Source organism: Amborella trichopoda, chromosome 7, assembly GCF_054954075.1.
Source record: "Amborella trichopoda isolate Santa Cruz 75 chromosome 7, AtrichopodaSantaCruz75HAP2 v2.0, whole genome shotgun sequence".
In the NCBI taxonomy this organism is placed as follows: Eukaryota; Viridiplantae; Streptophyta; class Magnoliopsida; order Amborellales; family Amborellaceae; genus Amborella; species Amborella trichopoda.
The window spans coordinates 37,242,501-37,254,862 of record NC_142342.1 but is presented as its reverse complement, the minus strand read 5'-3'; the positions used below and the strand labels follow the sequence as shown (position 1 = coordinate 37,254,862).

At 30.5% G+C, this 12,362-nt stretch overlaps 1 long non-coding RNA gene across 3 annotated transcripts; it reads right to left on the bottom strand.

Moving 5' to 3' along the window:
• Nucleotides 1-352: 352 nt before the first annotated feature.
• Nucleotides 353-7,622, bottom strand: LOC110007817 (uncharacterized). 3 transcript variants are annotated; one of them, XR_002282050.2, is made up of 5 exons: nucleotides 7,412-7,620; nucleotides 4,120-4,208; nucleotides 3,833-4,017; nucleotides 2,848-2,930; nucleotides 353-939 (listed from the first exon to the last, which is right to left on the bottom strand). It is a non-coding gene; the product is annotated as an uncharacterized LOC110007817 (long non-coding RNA). The 3 variants fall into 3 exon arrangements; XR_002282051.2 differs by having other exon boundaries at nucleotides 4,120-4,162; XR_016060042.1 differs by lacking the exon at nucleotides 2,848-2,930 and having other exon boundaries at nucleotides 4,120-4,162; nucleotides 7,412-7,622.
• Between the last annotated feature and the right edge of the window lie 4,740 nt (nucleotides 7,623-12,362).

Genomic DNA, 12,362 nt, shown 5'->3' with positions numbered 1-12,362 from the left:
TTTTGCAGTTTAAAATGCCCATGACTGAACCCTTTCCAAATTGGTTTAGAAACAGGTTCTCTGTATGGGGATCAGGCTCCCAAATACTACCTGAATCCTTGCAAGTGTCTCGAGCCCGTTTTATATGAATGCAATGGAAAAGATCCAAATGTCGATTACCATTTGTACTTCATGGCTATTTACCAAATTCCGTGGATCCTTAAATGGGTCTTTGCAATATCCGATAATAATATCAATAATTATGAATATATCCCATGTTTGGGAAAAAGTATTTCGATCAAATGGTGGGAAGTTTTTGTCTACCATAATATTGAACCTGACCATATTCAACTCAAACAAATCCCATCTGCTCATAATTAATACTGTTATGCTAACCCAAATAGTTTCTCATAATATATTTCCATGTTGAAAAAATATAACCCAGAAGCTACAAAAGAAAACCTAAAAAAGCAACTATTGAAAATGTTCGAAGAAGCTGAAACTGCCCATATTCATCAAGAAGGCCAACCACCAGAAACAGAGGCAGAAGAAACTGAGGATCAGTCTGCCCATGGCATGTCTCAGAAACCAACCCTTTACAAAAGCCCGACTCGGCTTAGTAAACCAATATTCCTTCTTCAGTAAGATTCCGTGATCCAAAATAGACATTGAAAAGACTAAAGATTATCCCTTTAACCCATGATATGACATAAAGATTCTCTGTTCCCCGGCAAAATCCAGCCATCATAATCACCGACATAAAGGACAAACCGTCAATAGTGAAAAATTGATTCCCTCCGTACAAAAGTCCTTCTCCAATAGTAAAAAGGTAGATTCCCTTCATACAAACGCCTTCACCCAACAGTAAAAAAGACTCTCCCTTATCGTTAACCACAGTGAAAGCAGCTACAACAATATTCCTTCTTCCTTGTCACATGCCACCTGTCATCCACCAACCACCTACAAAAGCAAAAGCAAGAAGGACAAATCAATCAAAGGTCAAATAAATCAAAAGTAATAAATTTAATTTGAAGTCCGGTTTGAAGTCTGAAGGCTATATAAGGAGCTCAACCCCTCATTCTCAAGCAGGATCCGAGAGCCAAAGTCTAAGCCCAAAGCAACTCCCTCTGCTCTCTTCCTCTTCCTCTGTTCTCTTTCTCTTGTATATTCTTCAGTGTTTCTCTCTTATGTAAAAAAGTGAGTTTTGAGTGTTATGTGTGATTGTAATATTGATAAGCTGCCAAGCCACTGCCCAGAAGAGTGGAAAGCCTTCTGCAACTTTTGCTTATGCACTTTTTATGTTTTCTGTCTTTTTATTTTTAAGTTTGTATGTTTTAGTCTGTAAACCGTTCATACAAATAGTCTGTCATAGTTTGTATTTTTCCTTTCTAGTCTGTAATCTGTTCATAGTTTGTGTTCATGTAATTTGAGTCTGTAAGATTTTACAGTCAGTCTGTTTGTTTTTTACTATGCAATTTAGAATTGTTTTAAGTGTTAAAGTTTATGAATCTTCTTACACTGCATGGTTATTAATTGACATAGCTCCATTCTCTTTAGTTGTTTTCATTGGTATATTAATTTATTTAGGATTTTTTAGACTTTTAGCATAGAAGGTTGATCTTGCGCTTAATTAGTATCAGAGCCATCCTTCAACTGTTAAAATCAACTATTATCATATCATTGTTTTAACCTTAGATTTAATCTACAAGGATATTACTACTTTAGGATAATACTCTAATAGGTAGAAACCTAAGTAAATTTCCCATTAGACAAAATTGGTCCGAGAGTTGAGGCCTAGGACACCCAGTCAAAAAAGACCGTTATGGCTAAGAGAGCCGTTGAGGTCGAGAAAGACGTAAGAGGTAGTCAACAGAAGCACTTATCCGCAACCTAATAATGGAAATTTTCATTGGGAATCTATCTACTAAAGCATTATCTTAGAATAGTAGTACTTTTAGGATTAAAAATAAAGAAGAAGTTGTGATAGATAATATTGAAAAACAGATACAAAACTGGAATATACCAAAAGTACCTATAACCGATATATATAAACAAGGCACATTTAATCTAAAAGTAGGTTATTCTATAAAAATTGTAGAACAGACTCTATCAGTAACTAGTAATCAAGAAGATTTCCAACTTTTATCAGAAAAAATAAGACAATCACATAAAAACAAAAGTTATAATTATTTACACATAGAATTGATTCAAGTAGCTGTTAAACCTTTAACAAGCTTGAGACTTAATAATTCAATATTAGTATGTCTAAGAGACACCAGACACAATAAGTTTTCAGATTCCCTTTTAGGAATGGTATAATCAAGTTTATGTGGTGGACCCATTTATTTTAATTGTTTTCCAAACTATTCAGTATCCATTAGTGATCCCAACATTTGTAAAGTATTAACTTTGAATTTAAAAACCCAAAGATTTGATATGATCCAGGTTCTCAAAATATAGCTATCATATACCGTATATATTATAAAGTAATGAATACTTTATGCCCTAACGTATTACAAGTCGATAATAGAGGCCAAACTATATTCTTTCAAACAAATATTGAAAAATCCAATACTATTATTCCTAAAACTATACAATGGTCAGATATAACTTTACCAGAATCATGGTCAATTTATAATCAAAATCAACAATACCATGTCCCTTCGAAAAATATCCCAGAAAAGGTAATTGAACATGCTGATGGGAATATAGAAATACAATTCAATAGTCAAACAACAAGTAAAATCAGTAGAGATGATTCTGTAATAAAATTAAATAAAAAACCTATCGAACCATCCAAGAATAATACATCTTCTATTAACCCTAGAATACAAGGAATAATACGAACAAGTGATAATATAGTAATACCTCAATATAAACCCGCAAAAAATGAATCAGCTATAAGTGAACCTGACTTCTCTGAGACAGAGATGGATTTTCACATATTAACCCTACAAGAAGAAAGAAAAATAGATAAAGACTATATTTCAGCTGATTATCTATCAGAAGAAAATAAAGAAATAAGAAACTGGTATCTTAAAAGATTTGAACCAAGACTAGTAGAACTATTTTATAAAAAATACAATAAATTTTTGAAACAAGAAAAACAAAATAAAGGATTTTTTATATGGTTAAAAGAAATATTAGAAGAAAGGAATATTTCAATTCCCAACTTTGAAATACATACATTAGAAAGTCAATATAATACATACAACACAATAGAAGGGCCAAAAGTTATTAGTATTACTAGTGTACATCCTCCAAAGAAAAACCTAGTCATCAAAGGAAAAGAAACAGAAAATACCCCTACACTAGAAACAAAGGTTACTCCTTATAAAATGACTTCTGGAGAAATAGTTCATAGGACAGAACTAATTCCACATATCATAGAGCAAAATAATTATACAAATTTATATATGCAATCTATTGGAAAACAAACTTTAAGAATATAAAATATGTTACACCCAATACCAATATAAGAAACACAGAAATCTGTGTTATTCAAACCACCTCCTACATTAAATAAAGAGAAATTTCATATAAGAGAAAATAATAAAACCTTAATGGATCATCTCATATCCCAACTAGCTAAATGAGATATAAAAGAAGCAGATAAGAAAGGCAAAAATAAAGTAATCATTAAAGAATCAGAAACATTAACTCTCCAAGAAGAAGAACCAATCATTAATAATACTATAGAAAACATGGAAATAGCCTTCACTGAAACTAGTCAAGAACAAAACATCCAACGAATATCCTATGGAAAAAGCTGGAAACCTGCTACGGTCAGACGTTATCATTATAGACCCACTCCTGTAGATATACAATTTGAAGAAGATCTTATATCTCATACCACTTCTTACTCAGGAAGATCAATAGTCAATTGGAATATAGATCGGATGTCAAAACACCAAATTCTAGATATCATGAAGCATATGACAACGTATGCATCTGCTTGCAAAATGGTTGGCAATCACGATTAAGAAGTCGCCAAAGCCATAGTCTGTGGTTTCACTGGTTGGCTTCGTGGTTGCCTACCTGAAATACAAAAAATCAAATACTAAATACAACCAGACAATGGACTGTCAAAAATGAAAACAATCAAGACGTCTTGTATACTGAAAGTGATATCGTTAATACCTTAATATATACGATTACTCTTCACTTTGTGGGGAGTACAGCCCTGCTAGAAGCAAGATCAGAAGACTTCTTATCAAATTTGAAATGTCCTACATTATCACATTATAAATGGTATAAATATGTATTTTTCTCGCGACTATTAACTAGAGAAGATAGTCAATTGGATCGTTGAAAGGAAAAATTCATTGCAGGATTACCATATTTATTTGCTGAAGAGGTAAAAAATAGACTCAAAAATAAAAATGGAGGAATAATCCCATACTCAGCTTATACCCTATGAGAATTGTTTGCAGAAATATATACAGAAGGACTAGCCCTATGCACAGATATGAAATTAAAAAGACAATTAGATAAACATCGAATGACTGGCAAAAAAGAATTAGGATATTTCTGTGTACAATTCGGATATAATATAGAAAAAAATAAGGATAAAACTAATAAAAAGAAACGCTATAAATTCGATACAAAAGATAGAAAATTATATAAGAAAAATAAAAAAGAAAAATTCATAAAAAGATTTTCACCAAATTTTAAATATAAGAAAGGGAAGAAAAAATTTCCTGTATGCTATAAATGTGGCAAACTAGGTCATTATAAAAGCAATTGTAAAGTCAAAAAAAAAAAAGATTTATTAATATTGGATGAATCAATTAGGAATAAAATATATGATATTATACAAATAGACCATGAAGATAGTACTGACATTAGTAATTCAGATAATTCTAGCAATACTTCATTAATAAGAAATATAAAAGATGAAAATCTTACATGGGATAGCACAAAAGAATCAAATGAAGAAATGCAAGAATGTTCTTGCAATATGCACTCTAAAGAAGATACACTTATACTAGATTTAATAGAAAAAATCACAGACCCAGAAGAAAAAAGAGAGATTCTAACCCAATTTATCAGTATTGCTAAATCAAAAAATAAACCTACATCTCTAATAAAAACCTCTGATGAATATAATTTTGCTGACATAATTAAAAGAATAAACAAAAAAGAAATAGTCCAAAAAGAACCAACAATTATAGAATTAAAACAACAAATTAATAATGTTAAAATAGAAATACAACAACTTAAGAGTAGAATTAAAATCTTAGAACTACAAAGTGAAGTCTCAGGAAATATAACTGACACTGATGAAATAGAATTTGAGCAATTAATAAACCAAACAGAAAAGCCTGAATCATCAAGAGTAAAATTAGAAGAAATAGATATCAATAATAAATCTGTAAACTTAATAAACAAGATTATTACTCAAAAATGGTTTATATTAGTTAAAATCATACTTAATAATGATTATACTTTTCAATCTCTTCATTAGTAGACTCTGGAGCAGATTTAAATTGTATTAATGAAGGATTAGTACCCACTAAATATTTTGATAAAACCACACAAATTCTAAATACTGCTGATAGTAGTAGATTATTTATAATAATGGACATTGTTTTCTCACTCCATTCATAATGGTCAAAGGATTAAGCCAAAAAGTAATACTTGGTATACCATTTCTTACTTTATTATATCCAATAACTATCAATAATACATGCATAGAAACTACAATAGATGAGAACAAAATTAAATTTGAATTTTTAGATAAACCTAAACTTAAAGAAATAAATCAAGTTCATGAAGAGATAAAAAACAAAGAAAATTTTTTTGCTCTTTAAAAGAAGAAATCAAATATAAAATAATAGAAGAAGAATTGCAATCTTCTATCAATATAGTGAAAATTAAAAATATTAAAAGTAAAATAGAAAATGAAATATGTGTTAATTACCCAATGCTTTTTGGGACAAAAAAAAACATATATTAGGATTACCATATGAGTCTAGATTTGATGAAAGAAAAATTCCAACTAAAGCTAGACCTGTACAAATGAATTCAAGTTTATTAGAAACTTGCAAAAAAGAAATAGATGAATTACTAAATAAAAAATTAATAAGACCAAGTGCAGCTCCTTGGAGTTGTGTTGCATTCTATGTTAATAAAAATGCAGAAAAAGAATGAGGAGTCCCTAGACTTGTAATTAATTATAAACCTTTAAATAAGGTTCTTCAATGGATTTGACATCCTATTCCTAATAAAAAAGATTTGCTAGACAGATTAACTAATGCATGTATATTTTCAAAATTTGATCTTAAGTCTGGATACTGGCAAATCCAGATAAAAGAAGAAGATAAATATAAAACAGTTTTCAATTTCCCATTCGGTCAATATGAATGGAATGTAATGCCATTTGGCTTAAAGAATACTCCATCTGAATTTCAAAAAATGATGAATGATGTTTTTAATCCATACTTCAAATTTATGATCGTATATATAGATGATGTTTTAATTTTTTCTGAAAATATAACTCAACACTTCAAACATCTAAATGTATTTATAAATGCAATAAACCATGCAGGACTCGTAGTTTATGCAAAAAAGATCAATGTATTCCAAACAAAAATAAGATTCTTGGGACATAACATTTATCAATGAACCATTATACCCATTGATAGATCAATACAGTTTGTTGATAAGTTTCCTGATGTCATATTAGATAAAAGAGAATTGCAACGATTCTTAGGTTGTTTAAATTATATAGTAGATTTCTATGAAAATTTAGCAATTGATGCTAAACCCTTATATGTTAGATTAAAAAAGAATCCACCTAAATGGACTGATATCCATACCCAAGCAGTTAAAACCTTGAAATCAAAAGCCAAAGAATTACCCTGTTTATCCTTACCCCATCCTAATGCCTTTAAAATAATCGAATGTGATGCATATGAATTAGGCTTAGGAGGAATTCTATAACAACAAATAGATTCTAAAGAACAATTACTCGGCTATACTTCCCAGGCATGGAACTCTACCCAACAAAACTATTCTACTATTCAAAAATTAAGCGCAGGATCTACCTTCTATGCTAAAAGTTTAAAAAATCCTAAATAAACTAATATACCAATGAAAACAAGTACAGAGAATGGAGCTATGTCAATTAATAACCATGTAGTGTAAGAAGATTCATAAACTTTAACACTTAAAACAATTCTAAATTGCATAGTAAAAAACAAACAGACTGACTGTAAAATCTTACAGACTCAACTTACATGAACTTTTGAAACAAAGAACAATAATCTAAAAAGACCTGTAATAACAGATTACAAACTAGAAAGGAAAAATATAGACTATGACAGATTATCTGTATGAACAGATTACAGACTAGAAAGGAAAAATACAGACTATGAACGGTTTACAGACTAAAAATACAAACTTAAAAACAAAAAGACAGAAAACTTACAAAGTGCATAAGCAAAAGCTGCAGAAGGCTTTCCACTCTTCTGGGCAGTGGCTTGGCAGCTTATCAATATTACAATCACACATAACACTCAAAACTCACTTTTTTACATAAGAGAGAAACATTGAAGAATATACAAGAGAAAGAGAACAGAGAAAGAGGAAGAGAGCAAAGGGAGTTCCTCTGGGCATAGACTTTGCCTCTCGGATCTTGCTTGAGAATGAGGGGTTGAGCTCCTTATATAGCCTTCGAACTTCAAACCAGACTTCAATTTAATTTTATTGATTGGACCTTTGATTGATTTACTTTTGCTTTTGCAGGTGGTCGGTGGATGACCGGTGGTACGACAAAGGAGAAGGAATAATGTTGTAGCAGCTTTTACTGTGGTAAACGATAAGGGAGAATCTTTTTACTGTTGGGAGAAGACGTTTGTACGGAGGGAATCTGCTTTTTACTATTGGAGAAGGACTTTTGTACGGAGGGAACCAGCTTTTCACTATTGACGGTTTGTCCTTTATGTCGGTGATTATGATGGCTGGATTTTGTCGGGGAACAGGGAATCTTTATGTCATATCATGGGTTAAAGGAATAATCTTTAGTCTTTTCAATGTCTATTTTGGATCATGGAGTCTTACTGAAGAAGGAATTCTGAAGAAGGAATATTGGTTTACTAAGCCGGGTCGAGCTTTAGTAAAGGGTTAGTTTCTGAGACATGTCGTGGGCAGACTGATCCTCAGTTTCTTCTGTCTTTGTTTCTGGTGGTTGACCTTCTTGATGAATATGAGCAGTTTCAGCTTCTTCGAACAATTTCAATAGTTGCTTTTTTAGGTCTTCCTTTGTGGCTTCTGGGTTATATTTTTTCAATATGGAAATATATTCTGAGAAACTATTTGGGTTAGCATAAGAGTATGAATTATGAGCAGATGGGATTTGTTTGAGTTGAATATTGTCAGGTTCAATATTATGGTAGACAATAACGTCCCATCATTTGATCGAAATACTTTTTCCCAAACATGGGATATATTCATAATTATTGATATTATTATCAGATATTGCAAAGACCCATTTAAGGATCCACGAAATTTGGTAAATAGCCATGAAATACAAGTGGTAATCGACATTTGGATCCTTCCCATTGTATTCAATAAAACGGGCTTGAGACACTTGCAAGGATTCAGGTAGTATTTGGGAGCCTTATCCCCATACAGAGAACCAGTTTCTGAACCAATTTGGAAAGGGTTCAGTAATGGCATTTTAAACCGCAAAAACCAAGTATGTGAATTATATGGGTTTGAAACAGCAAGAACTCGATGCCAAGCATCAATATATTCAGAGTAGCGGTAATATCTATTTGGGAATTCAAGGGAATTCAATTTTCTGGTTTTATTTAGGTCTGATCCCCATTCAGAAAAAGATAACACCTTTCTTCTTTGTATTTTTTAATAAGATATTATTTTTGAATTTTTCTGAGTATAATGGACCAAATAAATTAATCCAGTTTCCAAGAGAATCATTTCATACCATTCGCGCGTTTTGATGCCATTGGATGGGTTTAAACTGTTGCACAAGTGTTACTTGGATATTTTATTTGGGTCCTCTTTTGCATGGATATCTTCTTCTATGGCATCAACTACAAAGGTAGTTTCTTCATACTAGGTTTTACCAGCAGAAGTAGTTTTCCTTGGTATAGGATATGGTAAGAACACAGGGGTTTGTGTTGCAAACGGAGATTGGCTAGAATATTCTGGGCATGTAATTATTGGGCTGTTGGGTTGATTGGGTGAGTATGGTTGAAGGTTTCTTATTGGAGATTGGGTCATATTACTGGGAACAATGTCCAGTGAAGTATCCAAATGGGGCTTTTCCTTTGGTATCAGAAGTACTCATATTCTTATTGTAATTGAATAATTCAAGAGCAATTGGTAATATAGGTGGATCAAACTAGTCCGTTCTGCCCCCCCTGCAAAAATTCTCGTGTAAGAAAGTCAGGAAGGGAACTAGAAGCACCTTTCGAATGTTTAATATCAAAATCAAAAGAGGATAAAATGGCTTGCCAGTGGGTAAAAATTTGTTTTGAAACGAGATATTGCACATCTTTGACAAGTATATCCTTAGCAGCCTTACAATCAGTTCGAATAAGAAATTTAGTATTTAAAATATCACTCTGGAATTGAGTAACACAATGAACAATTGCTAAAATTTCTATTTTAACAGTAGAATAGTTTTGATGGGTAGAGTTCCATGCCTTGGAAGTATAGCGGAGTAATTGTTCTTTAGAATCTGTTTGTTGTTTTAGAATTTCTCCTAGGCCTAACTCAGATGCATCGCATTCGATTAGTTTAAAGGCATTAGGATGGGGTAAGGATAAACAGGGTAATTATTTGGCTTTTGATTTCAAGGTTTTAACTGCTTGGGTATGGATATGAATCCATTTAGGTTGATTCTTTTTTAATCTATCATATAAGGGTTTGATATCAATTGCTAAATTTTCATAGAAATCTACTATATAATTTAAACAACCTAAGAATTGTTGATATTCTTTTTTATCTAATATGGCATCAGGAAACTTATCAGCAAATTGTATTGATCTATCAATGGGTATAATAGTTCCTTGGTAAATGTTGTGTCCTAAGAATCTAATTTTTGTTTGGAATACATTAATCTCTTTTGCAGAAACTACGAGTCTTGCATGTTTTATTGCGTTTATAAAAACATTTAGATGTTTGAAGTGTTGAGTTATATTTTCAAAAAAAATTAAAACATCATCTATATATACGATCATAAATTTGAAGTATGAATTAAAAACATCATTCATTATTTTTTGAAATTCAGATGGAGCATTCTTTAAGCCAAATGGCATTATATTCCATTCATATTGTCCGAATGGAACATTGAAAGCTGTTTTATATTTATCTTCTTCTTTTATCTGGATTTGTCAATATCCAGACTTAAGATCAAATTTTAAAAATATACATGCATTAGTTAATCTATCCAGCAAATCTTTTTTATTAGGAATAGGATACCTATTCCATTGAAGAACCTTTTTTAAAGGTTTATAATTAATTACAAGTCTAGGGACTCCTCGTTCGTTTTTTGCATTTTTATTAACATAGAATGCAGCACAACTCCAAGGAGATTCACTTGGTCGTATTAATTTTTTTTTTAGTAATTCATCTATTTCTTTTTTGCAAGTTTCTAATCAAGTTGAATTCATTTGTACAGGTCTAACTTTAGTTGGAATTTTTCTTTCATCAAATCCATACTCATATGGTAATCCTACTTAATGTTTTTTCCTGTTCCAAAAAGCATTGGGTAAATCACTACATATTTCATTTCTATTTTACTTTTAATATTTTCAATTTTCTCTAAATTTATAGAAGATTGTAATTCTTCTTCTATTATTTTATATCTGATTTTTCTTTTAAAGAACTTTATTTATTTCTTTAAGTCTAGGTTTATCTAAAAATTCAAATTTAATTTTGTTAGCATCTATTGTAGTTTCTATGCCTGTATTAGTTATAGTTATTGGATATAACAAAGTAAGAATTGGTACACCAAGTATTACTGCTTGGCTTAATCCTTTGACCATTATGAATGGAGTGAGAAAGCAATGTCCATTACTACATACCATAGCATTGGATAACTTATATTTTATAAATAATCTACTACCATCAGCAGTATTTAGAATTTGTGTGGTTTTATCAGAATATTTAGTGGGTACTAATCCTTCATTAATACAATTTAAGTCTGCTCCAGAGTCTACTAATGCTTGAGATAGAAAAGTATAATCATTATTAATTATGATTTTAACTAATATAAACCATTTTTGAGTAATAATCTTGTTTATTAAGTTTACAGATTTATTATTGATATCTATTTCTTCTAATTTACTCCTGATGATTCTGGCTTTTCTGTTTGGTTTATTAATTGCTCAAATTCTATTTCATCAGTGTCAGTTATATTTCCTGAGACTTCACTTTGTAGTTCTAATATTTTAATTCTAACCTTAAGTTGTTGTATTTCTATTTTAACATTATTAATTTGTTGTTTTAATTCTATAATTCTTGGTTCTTTTTGGACTATCTCTTTTTTGTTTATTCTTTTAATTATGTCAGCAAAATTATATTCATCAGGGGTTTTTATTAGAGGTGTAGGTTTATTTTTTGATTTAGCAATACTGATAAATTGGGTTAGAATCTCTCCTTTTTTTTTGAGTCTGTGATTTTTTCTATTAAATCTAGTAGAAGTGTATCTTCTTTGGAGAGCATATTGCAAGAACATTCTTGCATTTCTTCATTTGATTCTTCTGTGCTATCCCATATAAGATTTTCATCTTTTATATTTCCTATTAATGAAGTATTGCTAGAATTATCTGAACTACTAATGTTAGTAATATCTTCACGGTCTATTTGTATAATATCATATTATATATATATATATATATATATATATATATATATATATATATATATATATATATATATATATATATATATATATATATTCAATGATTTCATGCAACTGTTGTATCGTAATATGATGCGACATCCTTAAAAAACCAACTTATGGGCATTTGTTTGATCCAAATTTTGAAATATACACTCTTCTCATTCTAATTATCAGTCACAAAAATGGAAAAATTGAAAAAAAAACCTAGAAAGTATTTGTTTAGCCCGATTAACATAAGCCGTTCATTTTGGTTTGATGCTTAGATCTAGGCCTTAGAAGGTTTTTTTCCATTCCAATTTTTTTGCATGGATTTATTATCATTAGATGATCAATGTTAACAAAGAAACAATTGATTTTGAGTTTATAAAGGCTAAGATCTTGAAGTTCACAAAATGGATGGTCTAGATTCGTTTTTGGAGGGGACTCATTTTGACCATATCTATGGTTCAAACTGAAATTTTGTTTTTTTGAGGATTGATTATTGAGATGAAAAGAGTGTGTGTGC